The 16,519-nt window shown below is 46.8% G+C and overlaps 1 protein-coding gene across 1 annotated transcript in view; it reads right to left on the reverse strand.

Annotated features, from left to right (window-relative positions):
- PTN (pleiotrophin) overlaps positions 1 to 16,150 on the reverse strand; it is a 102,794-nt gene extending 86,644 nt beyond the window's left edge. Inside the window, exon 1 of the mRNA XM_043589663.1 lies at positions 15,883 to 16,150. The gene's annotated coding sequence lies outside the window, so the exon portion shown is untranslated. The remainder of the gene's footprint in view (positions 1 to 15,882) is intronic.
- Between the last annotated feature and the right edge of the window lie 369 nt (positions 16,151 to 16,519).

The raw sequence follows: 16,519 nt of genomic DNA on the forward strand, positions 1-16,519 counted from the left end.
ACGCCTTCTTCCTCTGGATGACTTGATTGAACCGCTCTTTTCCCAATTCATCGTACGCTATACTGTACGGCTTTCTAATTACAAGTCTGCTTTGTCCCTCTTACGAGGACCCAAAAGAGGTACCTACGAGCTAACATAATGGATGGTGTCCTTCTGAAACACGCACAGGGTCTCAGACGAATATCCTAATGGCTAAAAATTCTCACTGAATTAATCCTCCTCTAAGGATAGAGAGGGGTCTATAATTCGGGCAGATATCTTCTGATTCAGCTACCAGCGAATAGGGCACTTAGGCTAAAAGGTTTAATTTAATGAGAAGAAATAAAATTCTGTTATCAGTTTGCCTCTGGTACACAAATCCCTACCTCTGCCTATGCTATGAAATAAAACACTTCCCACTTCTTCCAGTGAGAAAATTAGGGTCACAGTTACTGTTTACCTCTTCCGTGCGGCCAAGGTACCAACGTCCTTTTTTCCCTTACTGTGGGACTAGCCCTTTAAGAAGGTGTATCCTTTCCACCCCCCTTTTGCTTTTACCCCGGGACTGGTGACTATGGGGATCCCTCATGCTCTTCAGTCTTCCGGGCTTTGCCGCTCGTCAAACCACATCAATACCAGTCTCCAACCTTAATGGTTAGCGACGTCCAGAGGAATAGGGCTCAACGCCCCGCGTAGACGAGGGACTTCATCACACACAACGGGCTGCGGGGCAGGGAGAATCCACCCGCCAGCTTTCCCAGACTCTGTCCACCTGTGCCCCACTGCCGGACGTCCAAGTTTGATAGTGAACGCTTTCCAATGGGAAACTGTCGCGGGATTTTTTTTTTTCCCATCCTCTGGTCCCTATTGTATGTTCAGCTGCACTGGAGCTAGCTGCTAATCCAAGCCAGAGGATCTCGAACACAAACAAACCCGGCATTGTAGCCTCCCCCGGGGCCGGAACGCGGCAGTCGAACAAACAATTTAGTCAGGTGACAGCACGCCGCAGGGACAGACGGAGCATCCCCCAGACACCCTCCTGCCCGCGATCACCCTGTCCCCTTCCGCAGCGCGGGCCAGGGAAGCCACCAAACCAGGCAAAGTGATGCTGGAGAAAACAATGGAGAATGAACCAAAACGCTCTCGTGTGCAAAGAGGTCTAGCCTAATGACAGAATTCTTTGTCCAAGAGAGGGTATGCTCCCGGTTGTAGTGAGGTTGAAATAAATTACACAGGACAGGGGCCCATTTCTGGGCCCCGGCTAGGGGAAAGAGGGAGTATCGCACCAAAACCTCTTCAGATACTCACTGGCCCCTGGTCACAGAACAGACGGAAAGAGGTAGAACGTCACGGTGTTGAAGAGCTTTGTAGTTAGAAACATTTGGACTCCGATATCAGTCCTCCCTTTCGCCAGCTTGTGACCTTTAGCAAGTTACTTAACGACTGTGAGACTCCGGTTCCTCGTTTTGAAACTAAGAAGGAAAATGGTCTTTCTCCCGCAGGGTTGCCGGGAGCCTTGTATCTGGAACCGAATGTAGAGTTCTAGCACCGTGTCCATCACGTAGAAAGCACCCAACAAACGTTAGATATCATTATTCCAGTCGGTGGATCGTGCTCAGAAAGGAAGCACGGGAGGAAATAAGGCACAAAGAGCAAACAAGGTCTGCAGCTTCTAGAAGTAGCTGGTGACAAGGGACAAAGTCTGGCCCTGGAAGTTCCTAGAAATAGCACCTCAGAGGTGCTGGCAGGTCCTGAACTTGACTGATTGCCATGCGCCCCCAGAGCACATCAAGGGAAGCTAGGAATGCCAATGGCCAGCATGAAGCCCGGATACAAGATGTCTTCATATAATAGCAGAAGGCAGGCCGCTGGGTGCCTGAACACTGATAACGGAAATAACCCTGAATATGAAGGATAGAGCAGAAAAGAAAAGCTGGAGATGCTGAACCAAACAATCGCTCATGTCACAATTTTGGGGCAGGGCAGCCAAGTAATATTAAATCTTGCCAGGGTTGGTGGAGGGAGGGTAGCAGGGATGGGGAGAGCAGAAACTAGGTAAACTGTTATCTTAATTCTAGGCAACAAGTGTGAATTGAGTACCTGCTCTGTGCCAGTTGCTATTTTGGCACTGATAAAGAGAAAGAACTAGATACTGCTAGGTAGCAGTAGAGTCCAGAACAAGGAGATTCAGTGACCCAACACATGACCACAGACGCTCAGACTATAACGAGTTCCTTTCAACACAAGGGACCAATGATCCAAAATGATTGAACAACCGAAGCATCTTCACACGCGGACCTACAAAGAGAAATGGCATCAGCTGGATGCTCTCTTGCGGAACAAATCGGAAGATCTGCAGACGTGCCTCAGCAAACGCCAGTCAACATCTGTAGGTCTTATTCTTTCTAGTATGTTCCTCAGATATCCCTCAATTCACATGGCGCTCCTCACTGGGCATTTGGTCATCCTTATGTTAGAAAGAGTCAAACTTACCGGATAAGCCAGTGTCTCACAGTTTCTCCATTTCCACTTGCCGGTAGAGTGTTGTTAGAGGTTTCTTAAAGCCTTCCTGGTTAGTCTGCAACTCACTGCCACATTGGTCACCTCTTCCCGTTCAGGGCTTCCTGGCCTCTCTGCAAGCCTAAAGGACACCCCAAGCTCACTGCAGCACTAGGAGTCATAATAGACAGAAATATTGAACACTCTCGAGGAACAGTGTGACTTTGCTTACACCACACCGAGAACAGAGGCAGGCGATCCCCTATCACGCTAGATGATGAGCAATGAAATTCATTCCCTTTTGAGAAAAACAGCCTCTAATACTTAGGCTGATCTTCCTCGCCAAAGATACACTGAAATTGCCCTAAGAAGAGCAGTCCCACCTTTGCCCTACTCGGTACTTGTTTTCAAATGCTGTTCACATCCTAATGGACGATAGTAAACCTGGCTACACCTTGATATGGCCTTGGTAATCAGGTAAGGACGGTGTCAATGTAGATGGGAAGAAGCCAGGGGGATGATAATCTGTCCTTCGAAATAAAATTGGACTTTTTTTTTTTCAACGTTTATTTATTTTTGGGACAGAGAGAGACAGAGCATGAACGGCGGAGGGGCAGAGAGAGAGGGAGACACAGAATCGGAAGCAGGCTCCAGGCTCCGAGCCATCAGCCCAGAGCCTGACGCGGGGCTCGAACTCACAGACCGCGAGATCGTGACCTGGCTGAAGTCGGACGCCTAACCGACTGCGCCACCCAGGCGCCCCAAAATTGGACTTTTTAATAGGAAGGGCCAAGCCTGAATTTTTTTCTGATTCAAACAAGATACTTAACATCACACATTCTAGCTGGTGAATGGAAGGCAAGGGAGAAAACTAACCCAGGCAGCTCACTGGCATGTGTACAGCTAAGCCCTGGGCCCGGATCCTGCTGTGCTCCAGCCCCTGGAAGCGAGCTTCTCTGTCTCCTCCTTGATCCCCTTTCGTGATCCCCCCTGAGCGGGGAGGAGAAACGGATGGAAACGGTGGGTTAGAGATGTGCAACTTCAGGCAGGCGTTTGGTTCCAGCGACCAAATGGTCTACCTCGCGGTCCTGCACCCAGGATTGTTCAGGTTCTATCTGCGGTAAGAACTCTTCACTGGAAGAGCTGCTACTGTTTTTTTTCTTCGAAAGCTTCTCAGAGGAGAACGAGGAGGGGGCAGGGTTGCTCCACAGTCAGAGCTGGACTGACTTCATGGCATTATTATACCAAGAGGCACCTAGAACCCAGGGGACTGGAAAAGCAAACAAATCCAGCCCAGAGAAACCCAACAAACTCCACCAGAGCCAGATGGGACCCTCCCATCTGTGGTTCCTCCACAGTGGAGGAAACTTCAAACGTATCTACAAGAATTTTCTGGGAAGCCTGAAGTTCCTCTCCGCAAGTGCAGGACTTCCGACCATCAGGTTTTGGACATTTTCCCTAAAGTTTCTGATCCAGTCCACTACCATTTCTTTTGTCTGTTGGTTCTGCTGCCTTTGAAGTTAACCGCTCTCATGTTAACCTCTTGCAAGAGAACATCCCCGGGGTGAGACGTTAGAAACCCAAAGTTAGACTGCTTTTAGGAAATGTGGATCTATTTTGAGAGAAATTGGTCAGAAATCCACCTCTGCCCACTTACTCCTGCCGAATTGCTTTTGATCTCTTCCTCCAAACCAAATTCATTTACGACAGCCTTGAAGTACATCTTCAAATCCCCAGATATCATATATCAGAGGGCAAGCTCTGTGATCCGGAGCTGTCAGAACTAAAGCCGCTATTTAAAAAAGGCTAAAAAATCATTTCAGACTCAAGTTGCTGGGGAGCCCAATACCAGCAAAGACAATCAAAGCACTTAACTACCGCGCGTCCTCTACAATCAGGAATGCGGTTGTCACACCCAAATTTGATCGGACTCGCTTGAAACTAGGGTCAGTTTGTACATCAGTCGTTCCCAATGACAACAGGGCAAATAAACAACTCCCCGTTGGGTGCCAGTGCATCAAAGAGCCATAGGCATCAAAAGGTTTACGCCTGCCATGTTGCCCACCTGCGGTGCCTTAGGCCCAGCCTCAGCCCCAGAACAGCCCAGAAGGTCCCCCAGCTTCCTGGGAGCTGCTCAAGGGGTTAGAGTGGACCCGGGTGGGATCAGGCAGCTGTGGTGTCCCTGCGGAGACTTTTGCCCCCGCTCCCTTCCCCAGGATATGGATCTGGAAGGGTCCTCAAGGATAAGACTGGAAGATACTGTTTACTCAGCTTGACCTTTCATTGGCACGCAGTAAGTTCCACAGGATTACTTGTTCCAGGCTAAACGGCACATCCTTTGCTGGAACAAAGATTTTTTGTTTGCTTCAAGGGATTATGTTTGTTTGTTTTCAATTTTCTACTTCCAACTTTTTTATGAGAGTCTGTAATAGTAATTTACTCAGCTTTTATTATTTTGTTTACATTTCTTTAAATTTAAATTCTAGTTGGTACTAAGCTTTTTTTTTTTTCAGGATTCAAATTTATCCAGGTCAAGACAAATAAATTGAATTTCCATCTTAATGGGCCCATTTAGTAAAAACAAATGCACAGTAATGCGCGGAAAGCTATCCAAGATGCAGCTCAAGGGGCACCTGGGTGGCTCAGTTGGTTGAGCAGCTCTGACTTCCGCTCAGGGCATGAGCTCATGGTTCGTGGGTTTGAGCCCCACTGTGGGCTCCGTGCTGACAGCTCGGGAGCCTGAAGCCTGCCTCAGATTCTGTGTTTCCCTCTCTCTTCTCTGCCCCTCCATGCTTGTGTTCTCTCTCTCTCAAAAATAAATAAATATTAAAAAAATTTTTAACAAAAAATACGTAACGTGCGTTATGTTGATTTAAAAGCAGGATATACAATTATTCATACAGCTAATTTTAAAGTTACTTCAGTAAAACTGTACATGTTAACAGCATCTATTTTGAGCAAGACTGAGTTTTTTAATAATTTTTAAAAATGTGATTGTCTTACACCATGAACATATATTTTTCTAGAATGAGAAAAAAATGATGTTTTTTCAGGTAAATATTTCTGTTTTTCTAATAACAAATATAATATTGAAAAACGCTTTTCACTTTTTTTCCACAGAATTAGAATTAATCAACCTTTTCACACATTTGACATGTATTGAGCTGTATTTGAGATTCTGAATATTGCCAAAGGCACCGAATTTAATAGTTGATGTACATTGTAAATAAGAGGATGGGAAGAAGGCCTTTTGTTTTCAAGTTAAAGGACCTAACCCTGTTAACATTGTCTAATAAACTGCCTGCTTTCCCTCCTAGAGCAGCTTCGGGCTTCCTCGGTTACACCCCTTGGACCATACCTAAAGAAATGTATCGCACACCCAAGGCAACTTTTCTTTTTTTTTGTAGAACGTATTTTTTGAAGGACAGAATGGGTCCTCGCAGACTATTCTCCAAAGCGGCTGGGTATTTCTTTTAAGCCAAAGATCCTACTCTGGCTTACCAGGGACACCCCCTAGGACCAGCTGGCAGATGCCCACTGGAGCCCCTCCGATGTTCTGACAATCAGAAACGAAGACCCCTATGTATCAAAACCTGGGGGATGATTTTCTGCTACTGGGAGCGATCGTCTCAGGGCGAGGTTTACAAAATGTTGTATTATCAGCAAATAAGGGAGGCCAGTACAAAAACACCTTTTCAAAATTTTGTATGGCCTCCCTCCGTATGTTTTTAGCTTGAGTAAAGAGTTTCTGTTGCCTAAGAATGTTAACCGACATATGAACATCCTCAGTGATTAAACCTGGGCTCTGAGGCAAAAGTCTCTGGCTCCTTCTCTGGGCAGCCCAGGTTCTTCTTGGAAGTCACACACACGGCTGGCACCTGCTCAACTTCCATTCCAGCAGGGAAGGGATGGTCAAAGACAATGATACATGTTCGAAACCTAAGGCAGAGAGTATTCTAGCACAAAGAAAACAAATTACATTATATCCTTTTCATATTAAGAATGAAGTTTCCTGGGGCGCCTGGGTGGCGCAGTCGGTTAAGCGTCCGACTTCAGCCAGGTCACGATCTCGCGGTCCGTGAGTTCGAGCCCCGCGTCAGGCTCTGGGCTGCTGGCTCAGAGCCTGGAGCCTGTTTCCCATTCTGTGTCTCCCTCTCTCTCTGCCCCTCCCCCGTTCATGCTCTGTCTCTCTCTGTCCCAAAAATAAATAAAAATGTTGAAAAAAAATTAAAAAAAAAAAAAAGAATGAAGTTTCCTAAACGCTTCTCACTAACTTTTTCAGGCAAATTAAGAAGGCAACAGTTGGATCAATTCTCCCTTCTCCAGGGAAAGCACTGGGAATGAGGCCCTAGTATGCACCTGGCAGGGGGCCTCTGAATCCAACAGGCCTTTCCCTCGAGTAATTCAGATGGCGATTGCAAGTTTCTTTCATAAACAACCACACGGTACATATTTGGACATGAAGCATGGGCACGAGCGAAAGGTGTGCACATAGCAAGAAGGGTTATGGCCAATGACCCTCAACGTTTGTATTAAGCTCTGGATGTCACGATTGGGGAGTTCTGATCCCTCCCAAGTTTGTTGAACTTGACTCTGATGGCTGGCCACTCCAAGTGAGGTCCCCAGCCCAGCGGCACCTCTATGGCTGGGGAGCTCCTGAGAAGGGCGGGCTCTAAGAGTCTCCGAGAAGCCTACCACATCTGAATCTGCATTTTTGCAAGATCTCCAGGTGACTGAAATGCACGTTCAAGCATGAGAAGCACCTGGTACCATGTAAACACGGTGTTGCTAGTCAACTGCAAAGACGGAAGTTTAGGGAAAATAACTGAAAAAGCCAGTATGTCTCCTTTACAACGTTTAGGAACAACTAGAACATTTAGCATAAGAATGCAAAATCATTTTAGGTTAGACTTTCTTAGGATTGTCTTCTTGTCTTTTTTTTTTTCTTTTAATAGGACTCCGATTCTCTTTTTTCACACCCTTCGCACATCTCTCCTCCCACTCACTTCATCGGGTCACACTTACCTTCGGGCACTTTAAGCAGTGTCTAGGTGTCCTCAGCAAACGACAATGACAAGCAGCAGAATTGGCGACAGAGAAGTACAGAACTGGCTCCACTGATCTTATCACTAATAGCTCACATTTAGCGTCACAGTTTACAGTGTATAAACGTTGGAACGTCACAATTTACCTGTGTCCCCAACCTGTGAGGTCGGCAAAGCAGGTAATGTCACCGTCATCACTGCGATCTGACAGCTAAAAGAAATCCTGAGGTTCTAGGAGATTCGGTGACATATGCACCATCCTATACCCAACAACAAGCAAAACTGCAGTGAAATGATGTGGGCTTCTGCATCTTAACCTTGACTCCTTCCTCTGAGCTGATGTCTCCTTGGTGGCAGGAGGATTCAAAAAGGACGTGCTGATGGGCATCACCACCAGCGTCAGCAATGGGGTGGCCACACCTGGACTGGGGGCTGTATGCACAGTGTTCTCCTAGACACTACAAGAAAGGTCAAGGTCAACAGTCTGATCTGGAGACCCCAGGCCTAAGCATGGCCACATGGTCTGCGTGTTGCTTCTCAGAGGAAAGAGGTTTGGTAGCTGCATTTACAGAGAATGATCAGGGAGCGTGGACAGGAGAAACATTTCAAGAAGGAGAGGGTCTCACCCACGTCCCTGTCTGTATGTTTGAGAACCCTGCTGGGCATGAGAAACAAAAGCAGTGGGGGAGGGCAGGGTCATTGGTACTCCACCACCATAATGAACCCCTTCACCATCCTCATCAAACTCTCCCTAGCCGTCAGACTCTGGGTTCGCTCCGTCACACTCATTTTCTAGTTTAATACTCATATCAGTCTTACAAGGTAAGCATTAGTGCTCACATTAAAAGGAGAGATAAGGCAATTGAAGAAAATCCATCGTATTTGCTGATGATCACATAGCTAGTAATAAGTGTCACTGTGGTTTCTACCTTCATTTTCTAGACCCTAGAGCTCAAATACCGGAGTGCTAGGGCTCACATTTCTAATGCATCACCTGCATCCAGACAACCTGTCACATGCTCAGGTTCCTGGATTCTACCTCTCAGGTCAGAATCCATGGGGACGGGCCGCAGGCATCTGGTTGCTAAGACATGACTCTAGTTATTCTGATCAACATTAAAGACAGGGAACCACTACCCTAGGTTACTGGGCCCCTTACTGCACCTACATGGGAGTTTGGGTTTGATATCAGAGGGACCTGGGACATAAAACTGATCAGCCAAAGGAAGAAATGGCATTATATTCTAGAGAAGAAAAAAAAAATGCCCAAACTGGGAATTTTAAGACTTTGGTTTTTAATACTTGTATGGCATTTAATGGGGGTCACCTGGACCTCTCAAAGCTTAACTATATCAATTAAAAAAAAAACTGCTCAGCCTAAGTAGAATTGTTACAAACATATGCAAAAATAAAAGTATAAAGTTCTGAATAGCAAATGTTTTAAGGCCACGTCAAAGTTCTGATGAAAATAATACTTCAAGTGATCAGTCTTGTAGCTTTGAATTCTATGGTTAAAGAAGAGGTAAGCCGGACATCTCTGTTACGGAGGTAGCTCTGAGTCAGACACCATGCGAGGTTTGGGCATAAAGTGGACGAGGAGAAGTAGGATTAGGAAGACACTCCAGAGAACTAGAAGGCTTATTTGACTTTTAGAATGAAGGAGGTAAAGAAATGAGAGATGGAGAGGCTTCCTGTAGCAGTTTGGGGCTGAGAATGCAGGCGCTCGGCTTTAAATAGGAAATTGCTACCAGGTGATGATTAGAGGGATCGCACATAGAGGACAGATCGTCGAGGTGACCGGAGCAGGAGAGGCACAGAGAATGGTATTCAGAGTCATTTGTTCATTGCCTCACTCCTTTGCCAGACGGTATTGGTCATTTTCAATGGTCCTGTGCTAGATACTGTAGGGTTCTGGAGATGAATGAGAGTCCCAGCCTTCAAGGGTGCATGGTGTGGGTGGGGTGGCGCTGGTGGTAACGGGGAGTAATTATGATAGAGAAAGGAAGAGCTCTTTCAGGGCCAACCCTGCTGCGAAAGGCAAGTCACTGGAAGGGGTGATGAAGAGGTGGAAGATAGAGCAGGGGAAAAGCAGAGCTCCACCTAGAGGGCAGATTTGCCTTCGAAACCTTCCCTGGGCGCCTCTGACGTCCAAACTCAAAATTCCACAGCCCGAGTTAGAGGATTTGCTCTCTTTTCCTCCATGTGTATATTTCCACTGAAGGACCGTCATCTCATGTCTGGTATAAGTTTTCCTAAGGAGAATATCTAGGGTGATGTGTCAAATCTTTAATAGTATTTTTATTCTAAATAACTCAGACTGAATTCTAAGATGTCACTTTCAGTCACTTCCTTTCTTCTCTACTTATTATGTGGCAAATGTGAAATGAAAACACAAAGGAATCGGGAGTTCAATTTCTCTTCCAGGATAAATGACATTAAAGTAACCAAAAGACGACGATGCTTTCGAAATAAATATTATCACCTTCTCCATTTAGCCTTTTGTGAGTTACACTTCCCTCTTAAGAAAATGGGTTTTGTTTTTGTTTTTTAAATCACTTTGTTGCTGGAACTGTCTAGGACAAAAATTTTGTATGTCCATTATCTTACTCTAACTTGCATTGTAGTAATTTGTGGTACATATCTTACTCTAACTTGTGTTGTGTACTAATTCTAAGGATATTAACACATACACTGAGTAGCCCATAAGCTGTTCGAAGCTTACATAACTATATAACCCTGACATATAATAGGACTGTCAATATCTATGGAAGTCTGTTAGTGTTAAGAATAAAATAACAGTAAGTCCTTTACTTCAATCTCTTTCCCCAAGTAGGGTTGTGTTCAAAGCATCCCCTACAGGGTTCATTTAAAAAATTTTTTTTTTAAACGTGACACCAAAACTCAATAGAGAGTGGACAGATTTGAGACTTTTCTCATGAAAACTGGAAGAGAAACCCAAAGGGTCATGATCAATACTGAAGCATTTGGAGGAAGGGGGGGGGGGGGGTTGGGAGGAACCTGAATATTTCCAAAAGAATGTCCACATTTGGAAGCTGAGGGGCAAAGAAGTAAACACCACAAAACCAAACCTGAGAGGAGTGGCCAAGGAAGTTGGGGAAAAAATTAAGGTAATATGCCAAGGAGGTTCTGTAAAAGAGAATCATAAGGAGGCAGTGCGGGTAAGCAATGTTGCTGCAACGCTAAGGAAAAGCAAGAAATGTAAAAAGCCATTTGTTGGATGAAATGACCTGTGACTTGTAAAGTGTTTTTTCTCAGAGATGTGGAGTTGAGGGGTGGTGGGCGGGTGGGGGGGGGTGGGGCATAATGGATTTTCACTGTTTGACATCTCTTTTAAGCAAATTTGTAATACAGGATTTCATCAATTACCATGATTTCCATACACAAAGTGTTTGGAATTGTAAAACTGTAAGCCCTAAAGAAGAGCAACTCTGGAGGGACGTCTGGGTGACTCAGCCAGTAGAGCCTCTGGCTTCAGCTCAGGTCACGATCTCAGGTTCGGTTTGTGCGTTCCTGCCCCACATCGGGGTTACCAGGGTCAGTCTGCTAATGCAAAACCTGCTTCAGATCCTCTGTCTCCCTCTCTTTCTGCCCCTCCCTGCTCATGCTCTCCCTCTCAAAAATAAACGTAAAAAAATAAAGAAAAAAAAAAGAACCTCTGCGTGGTGTTTATTTTACGTTGTCTAGCACGGTATTAGGCATCCAGCCTGTATATAAAAACGTTGTTTATTACTGTTAAATTGACTTGCCAGAGGAGCGAGTCAACACTGCATGGTTGAGGCAGGCCCCGGGCGGAGGGAGGTGAGGAATCGAGGAATCCTCGCTCCGCAGAAGTGGAGAAGCCGAGAGGAGAATGAAGCCAACACCTCTGCTAGTGAGCAGTGACGAAAGCACACGCGGATCCCAGCCAGGGTCTTAGTCAAAACGGAAAGCGCCCAGAAGTGCCCAGAGAGCACACTGGCCCCGAGAACAATGTTGAGGGAACCAGATCAGAAAACCGTAAACATTTCCTCCAGCGACGCCCAGCTTTTCCATGCATCCCTAGATACGGGCCACCCTTCCGGATCCACAGGTACATGAATGGGTATATGCCACCGCAGACACGGCCGAGGAACTGAGCAAGACATCGTGGGGCTTGTTGCATGGGAAGGAGGACAACAGGATCAATGAAAAGGAGAAAAGGAGAAGTGAGAGCCAGAGGGGGGCGGGAAGGGGAAGGGCTAAAGTTGGAAGCCGTGGAAGCAACAGGTTAGGAATACAGCATTCTGTTTGTCTCCTAAGTAACATTTCGGTTTGTGGTAAACACAGTTCTTAGAATTGAGAGCACAGTGTCAGTTACTAGGACTCACTTTTTTTAAGATTAATATACAATTTTTTTTTTTTTTTTTTTTTTTTTTTTTTTTTTTACTAAGTATGAAGTTTAGGAATCTAAGAATTCTGCTTTCAGGAAACACATTAGGAGGCTTTTTTTTTTTTTTTTTAAGATGTCACTTTACCTAAACCCACCGTGAAGAAATGGCTAATAAATCCCAGTAGAAGAAATTACATTTTATTTCTCAAAATATCTCAGGCATGAACTCTTCCCTGTATTCCTTGCCTACCCTTAAGAATGGGACTCGTGGGGGGCGCCTGGGGGGCACAGTCGGTTAAGCGTCCGACTTCAGCCAGGTCACGATCTCGCGGTCCGTGAGTTCGAGCCCCGCGTCAGGCTCTGGGCTGATGGCTCGGAGCCTGGAGCCTGTTTCCCATTCTGTGTCTCCCTCTCTCTCTGCCCCTCCCCCGTTCATGCTCTGTCTCTCTCTGTCCCCAAAAAAATAAACGTTGAAAAAAAAAAAAAGAATGGGACTCATGAGGGTGCCTGCGTGGCTCAGTAGGTTAAGCGTCTGACCACTTCAGCTCAGGTCTCATGTTGGTGAGTTCAAGCCCCACATTGGACTCTGCTGTTAGCGTGGAGCCCACTTCGGATCCTCTGTCTCCCTCTCTCTGCCCTCCCTCACTCATGCTCTCTCTCTCTCAAAAAAAAAAAAAAAAAGAAAGAAAGAATGGGATCTGTGGTAAATGTGAGCTTCATAATCAAATCCACATGTTACCATAAATATATATAATGCCCTCTGATAATGTTACATTATAGCTACTCTTTTAAACCACAGGAATTTTAACTTTTTTTTTTAACCAAATACTAAAACTGAAACAAAAGGCTTGTTATATTTGACATTCTAGAAAGATCGTACGACACTGCAAAAACTATGCCACATACAAGAATGGCATGAGGTGCATGGAAAAATGGCTCGAAGGATGGAAACTTGAATTGGCCATAAACATCAAGAATGAAAAACAACTTTCCAAAGTAAGGCTGTGGTCCAAATTCTGCTCAGGCTAGTTGACTCTGGAGAGAAAAAAGCCGGCAAAGCTCCCAAAGAGACGATCCATATCTGCATATTATTTTACCCCAGGGCAATGGCATGGCCTTGTGCCAAGAGAAGACAAAAATTCTTCTGATGATTCATTAGAAGTGTAGTCAAAGGAGAAAATATTCCTTAACTTTTTAGAGAAGCCTCGTTCAGCCTTCCAGCAATGGAACAGCATCATTGGAGAGCCTGGACTCTGCTGAGGCTCCAGAAAAAGCTATGAGCTGTGCTCAGGTGTAGACCAAGCTTGCTCTCTGGGCCCCTTGGGTGCTCTCAATTTGGACATTACCTTCAGGAGAGAAGTCAAGGACATCTCCCCTTACCCCTAGACCACTGTATTAAAAGCATGAGCATTTGGAGAACCTGAATTCTGACTTCTGGACCTCAATCAGCCGTTAGCTTACCACACATGCCATGGTGAGCAGGTCAACTAAACTCAGTCTCCTGAGAAAATTTTCAACAGAAAAAAAAAAAAAACACACGTCAAACAGAACTGGGATCAGAATCCATGTGAGAAGTCACTTAAATGAGAAAGCAAGAGTATCTTCAAAGGAAAAGAAAAACATTTAAACTTAAACTATTCCATTTCTAAGACTGATCTTCGTGATGAGAGCGATTACACTATTTGGGGACCTTATTTCTCTCAGGTTATTTCCAATGATCAAGTTTCATGAAAATTCAAACAAGGCCATTGGCTTTACTAGAGTGAGAAAAAAATGCATTTTAAAAAAAGAAAAGTATGGGGGCACCTGTGGGGGGCGGTTCATTTGGCTGCCCTAGTGCCTCAGACTTCAGCTCAGGTCATGATCTCACGGTTCCTGAGTTCAAGCCCCACAGGGGGCTCACTGCTGTCAGCCTGTCTGCACAGAGCCCACTTCCGATCCTCTGTGACGTCTCTGCCTCTCCCCAACTTGCGTGCTCCAAAAAAAAAAAAAAAAAAAAGTATCCTGCTGTATGTAAAGACCAAATAAGGTATGTGGAAGTTGTCAATAAATTTGTAAATTTATTACTCCAAATATCATGGAAAGAGGTCTAGGGACCCACAGAACCATGTATTATTATGTGATATAGATGTTATACTCTACATACCATTAAATCATGCTCATTCGCTATAATACCTCATTTAAATGTCAGGTAATACGAGTTATATGGTAACGGGATGTTGACTGGTCATTAACACAGCTCTGGCTTCCTAAATGCAAGGCGCTTGTCTCCACAAGTGACCAGCTGAAACAGAGCACCTTATGGCCCCCTACGGCTTCAGGGGAGGGTGTTCCTCATCGATTTCACTGATGACACGTGAAAACTGTCCTAAAGGCCGTGCGGAAACAGTAGGGGAAGAAAGCTGGCCTTCCGAAGATGTAAGGTACAGTTAGAGAACTCACAGCGCGGAAGTTGCTTATAGCACAGAATCACGGTGGCTATTAAAATATTTAGTAAGATGTTAAAATAAAAGGGTGGTTTTTAAGATAAAATAAGAAAAAAAAATCTCATCCTCTAGTTTCATCCAGAGAGTACGAGCATTGCCGTTCTAAGGTAGCTTATATCACAAAAAGGGGGGGAAAGCGACATCCCCTCTTATTTCCTTTGAACTTCACGGGACTGCAAGTGTTTTTTTAAGGCTCTGGGCTTTAAAGTGTATAATTTACTTACAAACATACACAAGGGCGATGGAAAATTCGTGCTTTATTTTCTGTGTTGGGAGACCCTTCTTTTGTTTCCCTACCCATACCTCGTAATATCTCCACCTATCAATTAGGCTAAGCGGGCTCTGCCGTTGAATCAACTTCACGCTGGCCTGGGATCAAGACGGTGCTTCATGATGTTATTACTTGGAAAGCTTTTCTCCACAGTTGCCGAATCTCCTCCCAGGCCAGTCACGCCAGCACACGCACACCACCTTTCTCAAGCTGCTAAAGCAAAATGCCTACCAGGATGAAGGATGCTAAAAGGGAAACTTTGATAACCAGCCCACTGTCCATTCGCCTGTCTGCCGCCACCTCTCCCCACCCCCTGCCACCGCTATGCTTCCAGCCTATCCCCAAACTTACAAAGCAGCTGTTAGCAGAGAAAGGAGTTAACAGCAAAATGTGTATAGAGGTGTGTGTGTGTGTGTGTGTTTCGTTGAGGAGAAAGGTGTGTGTGTGTGTGTGTTCAAGAGAGCAAGTTTTACGTTTTGTATGGTAAGTGGGGAGGGAAGGAGAGGAATCCATTTCTTGCTTTCAAAACGTTAATTAGAAAACATCAACTCGAAAAGTAAGGATCCGGGAAATTTCGTAAAATAAAATACACCCTAGCTTTACAGGAGTGAACCACCAAGTTCAAGTGCCTGTGAACAAGGCAGTTATTATTAAAGTCAGCATTCAACTGAGAGCCGGGTCTAAGGTGTGCCTTTTAAACTTTGGACTTGACCATTTCTAGGGCCGGTCCTGGGCGGGCGGGCGGTCAGGACAAGGAGCGTCGCTGCTCGGGGACAGGTTCTAAAGGTCCCCCGGGCTGGGAGCAGCAGCCCCGCCCGTACCCACAAGAGCCAGCGGAGAACCCGCAGCTGGCAAGCCCAGGTGCCAGCGGAGAAAGGCCGCCACGGACACACCTCCCAAGGCAGGTTTCAGGAACGCGAAGCCCCGGCACGGTCCCCAGCTGGAAGCGGGCACACTGTCCGGACGCACGCACCCCACGGCCAAAGCCGCTCTCCGCCCACTCACCCACGGCCCCCGGACTCCCAGACCCGGCTCCCCCCGGATGCGCCCCAGCTGGCGTCCTCCGGAGCAAATCCGTTTTGGAGGCAGCCTCCCCCCCCCTCCCCCAGCCAAGACGCCGGGCAGCCTCTCCCCGCTCCCCGCGCCGGCGGCGGCCGGCGCCCGCGCAAGCGGGCGACGGTCAAGGCGCGCGGCCCGGGGCTGCCGCGGAGAACCGCGCGGCTCCCCACTTACTTGGAGTTGGGAACGCCGCACGCGCCCGGGCTGCCTTTGTTGAACGGGGCGAGGCTGTGCGCTCGGTCCGGGTGCCGGTGGCCGCTGCCCGCGCGCGGCTGCTGCGTGCGCCCTCCCTCCCGGACGGTGACGCCCCCGGGGGTCCCGCTTCCCTGTCCCCGCTTCGGCGGGTCCTCCGCTCTGCGGCTCCCTCGGCGGGGTTTGGGACCGGCGCGCGGGGAAGCCGGTCCTGCCTCTGCCTGCGCTGCGCCCTGCCGGGGAGGGAACGGAAGGCAAATGGAGAAGGGGAGGGATGAGCGGAGCGGGCAGGGCGAGGACGCAGGCTGGGCGAGGGAGGGAGCGCGCCTTTCCCTCGCGAGCTGATTGGGAAGCTCATTAAAGGCAGGAGTCTCCGGGGCCGCGCTCTCCCCGGCCCGGGTTGGAGCCGGGAGATGAAACGGTGTTTTGTTTTTTAGCAGGTGTTTTGTTTTTGTTTTAGCACGACCTCTCTTTTCCAAACTTTATGCCTGACCTGTGTTTTCGGTGGGTGCACACCCCGTAGCAAGGGTCGCTTCGATGGACAGCTGATAGCATATGAGGATACCATTTTGGCCCCAGGCTTTTTGTTTGTTTTGCTTTTTAATGATATTCGGGATGA

The sequence above is a fragment of the Prionailurus bengalensis genome, chromosome A2 (assembly GCF_016509475.1).
Source record: "Prionailurus bengalensis isolate Pbe53 chromosome A2, Fcat_Pben_1.1_paternal_pri, whole genome shotgun sequence".
In the NCBI taxonomy this organism is placed as follows: Eukaryota; Metazoa; Chordata; class Mammalia; order Carnivora; family Felidae; genus Prionailurus; species Prionailurus bengalensis.